Raw genomic sequence first — 13,965 nt, 5'->3', positions numbered from 1 at the left:
GATAAATTGGAAGACTGGGACTGACATAAATACACCATTATATATAAAATAGATAACTAATAAGGACCTACTGTATTGTCAAGGAAATGTTACTCCGAACTCTATAATGGCCAGGAATTTTAAAAAGGGTGGAGATGTATATATATATATATACCTGATTTATTCTGCTGTACACCTGAAATTAACCCCACATTGTAAATCAACCAAATTGCAATAAAATATTTTAAAAATACAATTATTTTTCTTAAGTCATGTAAATAGCAGTCACTTATAATCTTTTTTAATAAAATTAAGCCTGAATTAAACATATAAATGTATCTTCCCATACATATAACTTTAAATGATTGCCAGGAGAAATATCAATAACCTCAGATATGCAGATGACACCACCCTTATGGCAGAAAGTGAAGAGGAACTAAAAAGCCTCTTGATGAAAGGGAAAGAGGAGAGTGAAAAAGTTGGCTTAAAGCTCAACATTCAGAAAACTAAGATCATGGCATCTGGTCCCATTACCTCATGGAAAATAGATGGGGAAACAGTGGAAACGGGGGTTGACTTTATTTTTCTGGGCTCCAAAATCACTGCAGATGGTGACTGCAGCCATGAAATTAAAAGACGCTTACTCCTTGGACGGAAAGTTATGACCAACCTAGATAGATAGCATATTAAAAACCAGAGACATTATTTTGCCAACAAAGGTCCGTCTGGTCAAAGCTATGGTTTTTCCACTGGTCATGTATGGATGTGAGAGTTGGACTGTGAAGAAAGCTGAGTGCCGAAAAATGGATGCTTTTGAACTCTGGTGTTGGAGAAGACTGTTGAGAGTCCCTTGGACTGCAAGGAGATCCAACCAGTCCATCCTGAAGGAGATCAGTCCTGGGTGTTCATTGGAAGGACTGATGCTGAAGCTGAAACTCCAATACTTTGGCCACCTCATGCGAAAAGTTGACTCATTGGAAAAGACCCTGATGCTGGGAGGGATTGGGGGCAGGAGGAGAAGGGGTCGACAGAGGATGAGATGGCTGGATGGCATCACCAACTCGATGGGCATGAGTTTGAGTAAACTCCGGGAGTTGGTGATGGACAAGGAGGCCTGGCGTGCTGCAATTCATGGGGTCGCAAAGAGTCGGACACGACTGAGCAACTGAACTGAACTGAACTGATCTTTTACTTCTAATCCCATCTCACAAAACTCTGTCTTAAGTAAACACATAAGATGCGCCTCCCTTTATCCCCAGTTTGTAGTGCTCATGTCTTTTGCAATCCATTTCCTCTGAATGTGGGCTGACTCCAGTGGTTGACTTCAGTTCAATATATCACAGTAGAGGGGAAGGTGTACAATTCCCATAATTAGGTTATTAAAGACTGAATTTCTCTTGTGTAGTATTTGACACCAGGAACAAGTGGTCAAATATCCTTGTTGTACCATTCCTCTGAACATTTCAGGACCATTCCCTGCTTTTACTGTTATGATTATACCAGATGTAATGGCTAAAAAATAAATGTTGACTAGATGCTTACTTGTTCTATTATAATATACGGTCATAGCTTGTCAATAACTCTCACACATGAATTTGTTCATAGGCCAATAGCATATCTTAAAGAACAGGCTTTTCAAAGTAAATACACAATGCTTTTCTAGTCTTTCTAGAGGAATCTAAAATAATTTTCTACACGTGTCTTAGGCAAAGGAAAATAATCAGACATATAGTTATCTTTATAATAGTGGTTCTTTATTATGACAGATTCCAGGGATCCCTGTCTGCTAGTGAAAATGTAAATAGTAAGTGACATGTTCATGATATTTGCTTCACAGTAAGGCAAGTAAGCTCAATTTAAAATGTTTTAAATTAAAAAAACTGTTACAATGGTAAATTAAAAAAAAAGAGTTGAAATATTGCAGATTTCATTTTAAATCTGCCTTGCTTTTCAAGCAATAAGATTGAAATTTGCAAATATCCTATTATAAAAAGAATTTTACATTGGCAACATAGCTATCTTTTGAAGACTTTATAATATATAGTTTTCTTTATCTCCTAGTTTTCAACTATCTTTCTTTTTTCCCCTCTTTGATCAACTATTACAAGTTTTTTAAAGCAATGTTGAAAACCTGTGGCGTAGTAAGTATTTTTCTCAAGTTAGAGGTAAGATTTTCTATTTTATCAATCAGCGCCAGTCCCAGTTGCTATGAGATACATTTCAAAGCCAATGCAAGAGCATATGTGTATGCTAACTGAAAAACTGTATTTGCCTCTTTTTCAAATGGAATTTTCTTGAGCTCAGAATGAATTACTTTTAAATATCCTTCCTCACTACAATTTCAAAGATGCATACTTATTACCCTCAAGTAGAAACAGACAGCAAAAGCATGCAAGTATACAGAAGTGTTCTCTTAAACTACTTCTTCATTCTTCTTCTACCTTTTTAAGGAATCATTCCCTGTGGTTATACAGAAAATGTGAATATCCAGACACAGTAAGATGCAAAAGTGATTCTGTGCATTCACCATCTGTCTCCTTGTACACTTTCAAAATAATCATGTAGATATCTCCAGCATTGCTTTTCAATATTGTCATTTGGTGGGTTTTCTTCAAAGTTGGTTATAGTGCATTGAGTTTTGTACTGAAAGGCCTTTTGTTGATGATGTACTATATAATATTAATTTAAAAAGATGTTTGTCAATGCATAGTCAATGTCAAAATATAAATTTCAGTACTGCATAATATATGATAAGCTGAAATCTGCATATGGTAAAAGTTTAAAATAAATAATAATGGTTCATTGTCAATTATTCTGCTGGAGCAGTTGAATGATATATAGACATGCATTAGAATGATTCTGTTAATCAAATGTGAAGCATACTGGGCCTTATAATTTACAGGAAGAATCCAGATATAAATTCAAATATCCTATAGTCTATATATCTAAAATTTATAATTTATATATCTAAATACTCCATAATCTGTTTGAGTACAATTACTTCTATTCTGGCACAAACTGACATTTGATGTTAGGTAGATGTATCAATCTAAATGGGCCAGGCTATTGTAATAATATGATTTAAATAAGCAATTTGTTTTGCTTGTTACATGTATTGCATGTGTCAGGGAGCCTTGATACAATAGCCAGATGTAGCACATAAAAACAAAAGTCATTCACTTACATTTAGATGTCAGAACACAATGGATACCTTTTTAAATAAGCATGCTCCATACAGTATTTGGGATATACTTATACTGTTTTGCTGCTGAAGTCAAATTTAACTGAGTGTGTTTTCTGTATTATTTTTTTTCTGAAAACCCAACTCTTCATAGTCATTAAAGGAATCAGGCTAACAGAACAACCACAATCCCAGACATCGCTGCTGACCAGGCCAAAGGGGAGCCTGGAGTTTCCCTGAAAGTGAAAGTGTTAGTCACTCAGGCATGCTCAACTCTTTCGACCTAATGGACTATAGCCCACCAGGCTACTCTGTCCATGGGATTCTCTGGGAAAGAATACTGGCTGGGTTGCCTTTCTCTTCTTCAGAGGAGTTTCCATTCCGAATAGCTAAAAACCAGACCCCTCAATTTAATTTTATTTTCCTCTTGCTGTTCAGTTCCTCAGTCGTGTCCAACTCTTTGCGACGCCATGGACTGCAGCATGCCGGGCTTTTCCTTTGCCATCACAGATTAACCCAGGAGAATGTGTTGTTGTTGTTGTTTTTTCTCTTTCCTATTTTATGTAAATTAATTCAGGCTCTAAGAGTCTCCCATTGGTTTATAACCAGTTTGTAATATTACCCTTTGGGAGAATAAACAGGAGAATGTACTTCAATATAATTATATTTTGTTCTTTATTAAAAATGAGATTATATTTCCAACCAGTTCAGTAAATATGGTTATGAAGATATAAAGCCGTTGGTCATATACATGTGATCATATGTTATATTAGCTAAAAGGAATGTTTGAAATTGCATAATTATACAAAATGTTTTTTAAGCTGAAGAACAAATTAAACGTAAAATGGGGTAGGTGGACATCTTGGCTAATGAAAACAAACTTTGCTGGAATATTCCAATTGTACTAATTTTTGTAAACTGTTACTGAAAACTATTTTTTAACAGACAGTGCCCCTAAGTCTGTTTTTATTTAGAACAAATACTGCATTAAAAAGATTCAGATCCATCTGTTGTTCCACATTTCTCTAATATTTCTTAAGAAAAAAAGTTTGATATTGACTATATATTGTCAATCTCTCCCGGAAGAGGGAACTCAAAGGATGAATTTATTTTAAACAGCTACTTAAACTTAATAGTTTCTTATCCAGATATTGGAATAGTCAAGACTAGTCAATAGAAAAGTGGGTTAATTTCAATAATGAATAATTTGGTTGAATTTGGGAGAATATATTAGAGAATTTTTCTGTTTTTTTAGTATTCAAATACGATCAAATTAGGATGTGTGGCTTAGTTTGTGATGTCAAAATACTGATATGAATGATAAAAACAAGCAATGCAGACGAACAAAAGGTCAGTTAACCAGCATTTCAAGGATGTTAAGGCATGTTTGTAATTTGTTCTTATATCGGAGACACATCTCGATTTAATTTTTTAATTCCCTGGAAACAGGGAATTTTCCTTATGTCTTAGAACATTTCTTTTTCCTGAATCTGGAGTTTCTATAGGCCTCTTTAGTTTTTCTAATTTTTTTTAAAATTTTATATTGGAGTATAGCAAACTAGCAATGTTGTGACAGTTTGAGGCAGATAGCAAAGGAATTCGCTCATAGAGATACATGTATCCATTCTCCCCCAAACTCCCTTTCCATCCAGGCTGCCAAATATTAATAACATTGAGAGCTCCCTGTTACTATAGTTCTCTTTAATTTTAAGGATATTCTAGTTAAATTAGCGAGTATAAGATATTGTTAACTTTGTGAGTAGTAACTTTTAGATTACTAATTTTGTTGAAAAGGAAGTGATTACCTCTGGATTACATGCCTCTTTTTTATCTCTTAGTCCATTCATACTGCTAGAACAGAATGCCATGGACAATTGGCTTATAAACAAAGAAATTTCTTACAGTTCTGAAAGTTGGAAAATCCAAGATCAAGGTCCTTGCAGATGTGGTGCATATTGAGGGCCTGGTTTGTAGATTGCATCTTTGTGCTGTATCCTCACATGGAAGAAGGGGTGAGCAAACTCTCTGGGGCCTCTTTAAGAAAGGCATTAATCCTATTCTATTCATCAGGGTTCAAATCTCATGATGCAATCACTTGATGAATCTCTGCTTCATCCCAAATATTGTCCCATTTGGGATTGCGTGCTAAATCACTTCAGTTGTGTCTGAGTCTTGACGACCCTATGGACAGTAGCCTACCAGGCTCCACTGTCCATGGGATTTTCCAGGCAAAAATACTGGAGTGTGTTGCCATGCCCTCCTCCAGGGGATCTTCCTGACTCAGGGACCAAACCCAAGTCTCTAAAGTCTCCTGCATCAGCAGGCAGGCTGTTTACCACTACCACTACTTGGGAAGCCCAAATATGAATTGTGGGACGACACATTGAATCTATAGCCATCTATTCTTGCATTGTAACATTTTATCATTATTATTAGTAATTATTTATATTTTAGGGGTATATTTGAGATTCAAAAGCTCATTATTAGTGTTAAAGCATCTGTATATCTATTGTAAGTTTTAATATATGTGCTTATTTTTTTTTTTTTTTTTTTTTTTTTGCTTATTTATTTTTTAATACCACATTGCTGTTGTTGTTCAGTTGCTAAGTCATGTCCAACTCTGCAGCCCCATGAACTGCAGCATGCCAGGCTTCCCTGTCCTTCACTATCTCCTGAAGTTTGTTCAAATGTATGTCCACTCAAGTCTGTGATGTTATTCTATCATCTCATCCCCTGTTGCCCCCTTCTCCTCCTGTGCTCAATCCTTCCCATTATCAGGGTCTTTTCCAACGAGGTGGCTCTTCGCAACAGGTGACCAAAGTATTGGAGCTTCATTCAGCTTCAACATCAGTCCTTCCAGTGAATATTCAGGGTTGATTTCATTTAGGATTCACTAGTTTGATCTCCTTGCTGTCCAAGGGACTCTCAAGAGTCTTCTCCAGCATCACAATTCAAAGGCTTCGATTCTTTGGTGTTCAGCCTTCTTTATGGTCCAAATCTCACATCCATACATGACTACTGGAAAACCATAGATTGACCATACAGACCTTTGTCAGCAAAGTAATGTCTCTGCTTTTTAATATGCTGTCTAGGTTTATCATAGCTTTTCTTCCAAAGAGTAACCATGTTATGCTTATCATGTGCAAGTGAAAGTCGCTTAGTCATGTCAGACTCTTTGCGACTCCATGGACTATACAGTCCATGGAATTCTCCAGGACTGGTGTGGGTAGCCTTTCCCTTCTCCAGGTGATTTTCCCAACCCAGGAAAAGAACCCAGGTGTGCTGCATTGCAGGCCAATTCTTTACCAACTGAGTTAAAACAATTATTTACCCAAACTGTATGTCTCAATTATATTCTCATTATAATATATAGGTAGGCACCTTTTATTAGTAGTACAATTAACAATGTATTGACACTATCAAGGTTGTGGACACCAAGGCTATGAAAAACTGAGATACATTCTGGGAAAATCCACCCATGATCACACTATTGTACAATCTATAACTTGACATTCACTACTGATACTTCTCCAAATTTAATATCCAAGCTTATCTCTCATCATGTTTTGTTAATATTATGTCTTATATATCCTTCAGGACATCCACTTTTTCTTAGTATTTACCACTACCATTCCAAACAGCACCATCTCTTTGTTTAAATTACACACTAGTTTCCTTGTTGAGTTCCTCTCATTTACTGTTACCTTCTCCAAGTGTATTACCTATGTCTCATCAAGGCTGTATATTTTTAAAAGCACAAAACCCTTCAATGGTTTCCCATTTTATTAGGATAAATGTGTTTAACAAGATCGCTAATTCCAAGTGATCCAATTGCCCACCTCTGCCACATCATTCTGTGTTTCTCCACCTTTTGCTCCCTACAGTCCAGTAAGGATTACATCTCCTTATAATAAAAATCCCTTTTATCACTTTTCTGGAAGGGAGCTTACTTTCTCTTTTTATAGGGTTATACCCACCAGGTTTCCTCCATAAGGAATGCTCTCACTTACTCATTCTCATAGAAATTAGGAAACATAAAAACAGATAATAATTGGTTGAGTCAAATGAAGTTACTAGACTATGCTAGACTATTACTAACTAAATGGGACTAACAGTCTTGAGACTTTCGTAACCTAGAATAATGATAAGAGGAATTTTGTTAGAAATAGAAAGCTGGCCACTGTTTTTAAATATAGATAATGGATTACTGGATTATAATGAATTAATTTCCTAGAAAATTATTATAAACTATTCTCTGGAAAAATAATTATCTGAAATATAATACAAGTTCAGTTCTATATTACAGTTCATATGAAAACTGGCATTGTTCTTCAAGGACATATTCAAATTTAGCTCCAGCGATGAGGACATTTGATTTCAGCAGTATTTTAGAAAAAGGGGACTGGTTAGATGACCTATGAAGATCCTTGAATCTCTGTACTTTCATGAGCCAGTTCCTTCCTTCTTCGCGGAGTTGAATCATTTAACTTTAGCTCCAATCACAGGAATATGAAACTTCAAGTTTAGGCTTTTCAGAAAGGGCTCTTCTATTAACCAGTTCCTGAAACCTTGCCAAATTGTTAAACTCTCTTTCTCTGTTTTCTTCAAATGGCACTTTACCAAAGTACCCTTTAGAACTGTTTGAATATTAATTAGCTAATGCATGAAAAGCCCTATAGTAGTATTAAATGTCTCTGCTAATGAATGAACTGGGAAGTTTATGTGCTTCAACCTTTTCAAGCATCACTGTTCCTTTGTCTTTATGTGCAAAGCCAGGAAAATGCAACTTTAAACAAGAGTTCATTTATTCAACAAAACTACCTACTGTCAATGTGTGATAAGCAGTGCACTAGACACTGGGGGTCTTGCTTTGAACAAACATTCTGATACACTGTCTTTCTTGCTAATGTTCCCAGTAGAAAATTAAAATAGACTTCCATAAATAAGAACAGTGTGAGAGATGGGTCTGAAGTAGCAGAGAATAGGTTCAAATAACAGAAGACTATGTGACTACAATACAAGCAGCAAGGCAAGAAGAACAAACACGGCATGAGTGGTGGTCTTCAAAGTTTTCTGAATGCACACCTTACCTTCTAAAAGACTGAGCATTCATAGTACATAAACATTCACCTACCTACACTAAGTTATTATTTAAATAGATGCACTAGTAGTATATGTTATCAAAATACACAAGGCATAAAATGTAAAACAATGAGAATTAGGGTGAAGAAAAATATGTTTTTACCTTATCAATGAAAAAACAATCATAATTTTTTTCTCTTACTGAAAATATTATTATAATCATATCAGACTGAAGAACAGTATTCTCAGCCAGACTTACTGAAATCATGGGTTCACATTTTCAGTTCCCTTCTCCAAACTTTCATTTTTAAAAGAATGGCTCTATTCTTTTATCTTCCCTTTGGACATTCAGTAACTCTTGCAAACAAATCAGAGAGTGTTGCATTTTTATATTCTTATATATGGATTTAAAACTCACTGAGCCTCATTTGGAAAACGGTTGAACAGATTAGAAAGTTATGTTGCTTCTTTGTGCACATTACCATTTGTTAATATCCGTAGGCATGACATACATTTAGGATAAATGTGCAGGTTAATATATTTAAATTCATAAAAATTAAAAATGGCACTAAGGTATTTTATTTGCCTATCTTTTGCTACATCTGATTAATCTCCATTGAATTTCATAAGAAAACTGATATCTTACATTAAAGCAGAGGAAATGTGAAGCTATATCATATTTTTCTTTCATACATAATGATATTAATGGTAATTCCTTGAATATGAGGGAGGAAGTTGTCTGAAAAGAAACTCAAAGAAAACTTTTGAGTTTTGCATACTATAAAAGTAAGCTTAATTAAATGATGTAATTGGTAAACTATTCACATACAAATGACAAAATACCAGAAGACTCTAAAAGAAAAGAATAAATCTGGGGTAGTTGTTAATTTCTCTGAATTTGAAACCCTTATTCTTTCCCCAGAGAACTTGTCTGACATTCAGACCAAGTGGAAGAGACAACAGAACCTGTACATTACATGTGATACTAAATTTAACGTATTACTCAATTCCAGGAAAAGAAAAAATAGAAGCTTAATCTTTTTTCTCCAGCCCTTAGTGGATTATCTCTGTCTTCTTTGGTGTTTATATCCCACTAGAGAGACTAGTGTTGTTGAGAAAGGAAGAAAGGGATTAAGAAGACTTTTCCAACTCAAGTAATAATTGCAATTTTATTCCATTTTCAATAGAAACCCCTCTGAAAGTTTTTAAACATTAGAATGAATAAGTTGATTTGCATTTTAAGAGTAAGAATGCTCACTCCTTTGAATGAGGAATCAACTGAGTTTAAGAATGAAGACAGGAAAATAAATTCGGTAGATATTATAGAAGTCTTCTTAAAACAACAAGAAAATTTGAAGTAGGATGTTAGCCATAAAGATGCAGAGAAACAAAGAAGGCATCAATATAATAGGTAAAAGAGTCAGGAATTGATTCATAAGCAATCCATAATATAAAGGGACAAGTAAGCTGGATTTGAGAATTGTTGAATGTTTGTACATTGGTTATGTGTGTGTTAGTCACTAGTTGTGTCCGACTCTTTGCAACCCCATGGACTGTAGCCCACCAGGCTCCTGTGTCCATGGAATTCCCCAGGCAAGAATACTGGAGTGAGTTGCCATTCCTTTCTCCAGGGGACCTTTTTGACCCAGGGATCGAACCTGGGTCTCCTCCATTGCAAGCAGGCTCTTTTCCATCTGATCCACAAGGGAAGTCCTGTACTGTTGGTTAAAATCAAATACGTATATGAAGTCAGAATCAGTTTTCTGGAATGAGCTGGAGTGAGGAGAGAAGAATATCAGTTTTGTTTTACACATGTTAATTTTGGGATGCCCGTGAAATATCCTCATGCAGTTCTCTAGCATAGATGGATCAATGGATCAGGGGATAAAAACTTGAGTCAATAGGGCTTCTGCATGAAGATGGAAATGCAAATCACAACCACAATTAGATATCTTACACATCTGTTAGGATATTATCAAAAGACAAAGGATAACAAATGTTGACAAGGATGTGGAGAAAGGGAAATCCTTGTACACTGTTAATGGAAATGCAAATTGGTACACATCAGATCTTTTTTCATTTTTACCTGAGTTTTCTAAAAAATAACTGTTTTTGTCTATCACATACATGACTGGATTTGAAAAGCATAAAAGAATTTTATGTTTGCATTTCTAAGGTGAAACCATAAATGTTAAGGCCTCAAGAATTGCTATGCCTTAAATCTGATTCCAAACGCTTAGAAACTTCAAGGAACATTATAATCTCTAAGTCTGTGAACTAAAAACCATGCTGATCCAGTGTCTTCTCATGTATTCCCTGGGATAAAACATGAGTTTAAGTTCATGTTTTTAATTAATATTTTATATTTAATATGCTTCATAGTATGAACAATACAGGTTTATAATATTGATAAAATAGATGAATTTGGAATGCAGCAGCCAAATATTGACAACAATAAATTCATAATTTTTCCCAGGACTCAATCCATGAGCTTTTGCTCCTATTTGAATAACTGTAGAGAAGGTATTTTTCCTATCCTTACATCTCAATAATTGATACATTCCTTCTCTGTCTCTGAGGTAGACCTGAAGCAGGAGGTAGATGGGCACTCCCACTCCAGGGTAAAGCAGTTGGAGATTTGTTCCTTGTGGACTGAAACCCTAAGATGAGAATAGTAGGACAACCAAGAGAGGAGGCTGACTCTGCCCAGATCAATGGTTAGTTACTTAGTACAGTCTCTCAGTTGTGTCTGACTCTTTGCAACCCCATGAATCACAGCTCGCCAGGCCAACCTGTCCATCACCAACTCCCGGAGTTTACTCAAACTCATATCCATCAAGTCTGTGATGTAAGAGACCACATTTCTCATTCTCAAAGTCAGGAGACTCCCCAACTAGCCACACACAGAAAGGCTCCCTGGAAGTCAGAAGGGAAGGGGCACCACCCTACAGCAAGTGAAGCAACTACCCGTAGGCCTCTTTGGTGAATCTATCTTGGCTAAAAGGTATAGGTACCCATGGGAGGAAGCTGAGATAAACCAAATATGGACTCTGAATCAGGCAATTCAACACGATTGGCTAAAGGAAACCCAGAAGAAATGCCCATAAAAGTAATTCAGACCACCATGAGGGCGAGACTCTTGCTCCAATTCCACCTGTGTGTCTAGCCACATGTGAAAATGAAATGTCATTCAGTCACGTCCGAGTCTTTGTGACACCATGGGCTGTAGCCCACCAGGCTCCTCCATCCATGGGATTTTCCAGGAAAGAGTACTGGAGTGCATTGTCATTGCCTTCTCCAGGGGATCTTCCTGACCCAGGGATCGAACCTGGGTCTCCCGCATTGCAGGCAGATGCTTTACCATCTGAGCCATCAGGGAAGCCATTTTTCCTCCTAATAAATACTTTACTTGTCTCATTACTCTCCATATTTGTAGGAATTCCTTTCCATATAAGCTGAAGGGCCAGGATCTTGTCACTATCACAAGCACCAACGCACAAAATGAAAGAGAGGGGAGAAGAGGGGATGAGAGAGGGAAAGCTGACGAACAAAAGGCAGAGATGATTATATCAGTCAGGGCTCTCCAGAGAAACATAATCAATAAAAGGTTATATACATACACATACCCATATGTATACCCACCCATACACATACATATGCATGTGAGTACGTGCTAAGAAGTTTATTTTAAGGAAATGGCTCACGTATTTGTGGAATTTTTAAGTCAGAAACAGGTAGTAGGGCAGTCCAGCAAGTGGGAAACTCAGATAAACGTTAATGCTACAGTCTGAAAAAAAAAAAAAAAATATATATATATATAGATCTACAATGTTGTGTTAGCTTTAAGTGTACAGCAAAGTGAATCAGTTATACATATACATATATCTACTTAAAAAAAATTATTTTCCCATATAGGCCATTACAGAGTTCTGAGTAGAATTAATTCCCTGTGCTATACAGTAGGTCCTTGTTAGCTATCGATCAGATATGTATTAGCGTGTATGTCAATCCCAATATCCCCATTTATCCCTCCCCTTTTTCCCTGGGTAACCATACATTTGTTTTCTACACCTGTAACTATTTCTGTTTTGTAGATAAGCTCATTTGAAAACCACAGGTAGAAAAGATACATGCACCCAATGTTCATTGCAGGACTATTTACAATAGTCAGTACATGGAAGTAACCTAAATATCCATCAACAGAGGAATGGATAAAGAAGAAGTGGTACATAGATGCAATGGAATATCGCTCGACTATGAAAATGAATGAAATAATATCATTTGCAGCAACATGGGTGGACCTAGAGAGTGTCATAATCAGCACAGTAATCAGACAGAGAAAGGCAAATATCATATTATATCACATATGTGTGGAATGCCATAGACTTGAGGCAGAATTTCTTTTTCTGGAAACCTCAGTTTGTGTTCTTAAGGCCTTTGGCTTATTGTATGAGGCCCACCGACATTATAGAAGGTAAGCTCTTTTATGTAAAGTCAACAGATTTTACATCTACACATCTGCACAATAGTTACATGGTAGCTACATCTACAGAAGAGTTTACAGTGATGCTGAGAATTCTGCTTGATTAAATATGTGGGCTCCTTAGCTCAAAAAAGTGGACACTAACTTACACATGCAAACATCACAAAATTGAATGACAACACCAACACATTCTAGGCACAAATGGTAAACCCATATGACTGCCTCATATCGATTTTGCAGAGAAGAAAATGCAGAATGGTGGATAACTATATTATTGGAAACCACTGTGATTTCAGATAAAGTTTCAAAACATAACAGAAATCCTATGTCATACTTTTGTGTTGGAACCCAACACTGAACAGCTTGTTGGGGAAATGGTTATATACCTGTGAAAATAATGCTTTTGGCATGTTGCCTTTCATGTTTTAGAAACTGGAACTGCATTCACCTATGGCTAGTGGTGTAGGGCACAAATCTTATATCTGCCTTGGTAACAGTTTGCATCTTTTTAGTCAAGAGTCTATATTTGAAAAAGCTCCTATAAATAACCATAAATATAATAAAGGCCAAGGCCAGATGATCCTAAATCATTGAAAATGAAGCTCTTTACATACTAAACTCATTTTACAGTTTAACCCTTCTAACAAAAATGAATTTTTTTAAAAAAGTAGAGATTATGGAATCATGAGTAACTATAGGATTTAATGCATCATCATGATATTGAGGAATCAATGAGAGTTCACAGAGATAGAGTGAGAAAAAAAAGTAGGAGACAGAAGCAATACCATAGGAGGAATGAGGGAAAAAATACATTTTTAGCAAAAACAAGATTTATAGTAGGCAAACTAACTTTAAGGCTGTTGAAAGAGAAATTTATTTTTTAAGGTGCAAAATTCTACAGGCATGAGAAAAAGTTGTTAAACATCAATTTACATTAGATAAGAATTTTGCAATATAGTACAAAAAAGGAATCTGAGGCTTTATTCTGTTATTGTAGCTAGCTTATGCTTTAGAAGAAATAAAAGAAATAAAATGTATTTATTTAATCCTTTTTGTCAGTAATACCAAGGGTGAAGAATTCATTTGTAACTTTCTCAGTGCTGAGTAGTTTCTTAGATCTTCACATGTATTAAAGTAAAATGTAATGCCTTTTGATCCTAAGACTTCTGGATGTATAGTTCATTTCTATCTATGAAAAAGGACGTTTTCTGCATAATTAAAATTTCATGAAAAATATCTA

General features: G+C 35.7%; 1 non-coding gene across 1 annotated transcript; it reads right to left on the bottom strand.

Moving 5' to 3' along the window:
* Positions 1-11,548: 11,548 nt before the first annotated feature.
* On the bottom strand, positions 11,549-11,621 carry TRNAC-GCA. The gene has a single exon. It is a non-coding gene; the product is annotated as a tRNA-Cys (tRNA).
* Positions 11,622-13,965: the final 2,344 nt, after the last annotated feature.

Source organism: Cervus canadensis, chromosome 27 (genome assembly GCF_019320065.1).
Source record: "Cervus canadensis isolate Bull #8, Minnesota chromosome 27, ASM1932006v1, whole genome shotgun sequence".
Lineage (NCBI taxonomy): Eukaryota > Metazoa > Chordata > Mammalia > Artiodactyla > Cervidae > Cervus > Cervus canadensis.
Note: the sequence above shows the minus strand (reverse complement) of the source record. Positions and strands in the feature narration are given on the sequence as shown.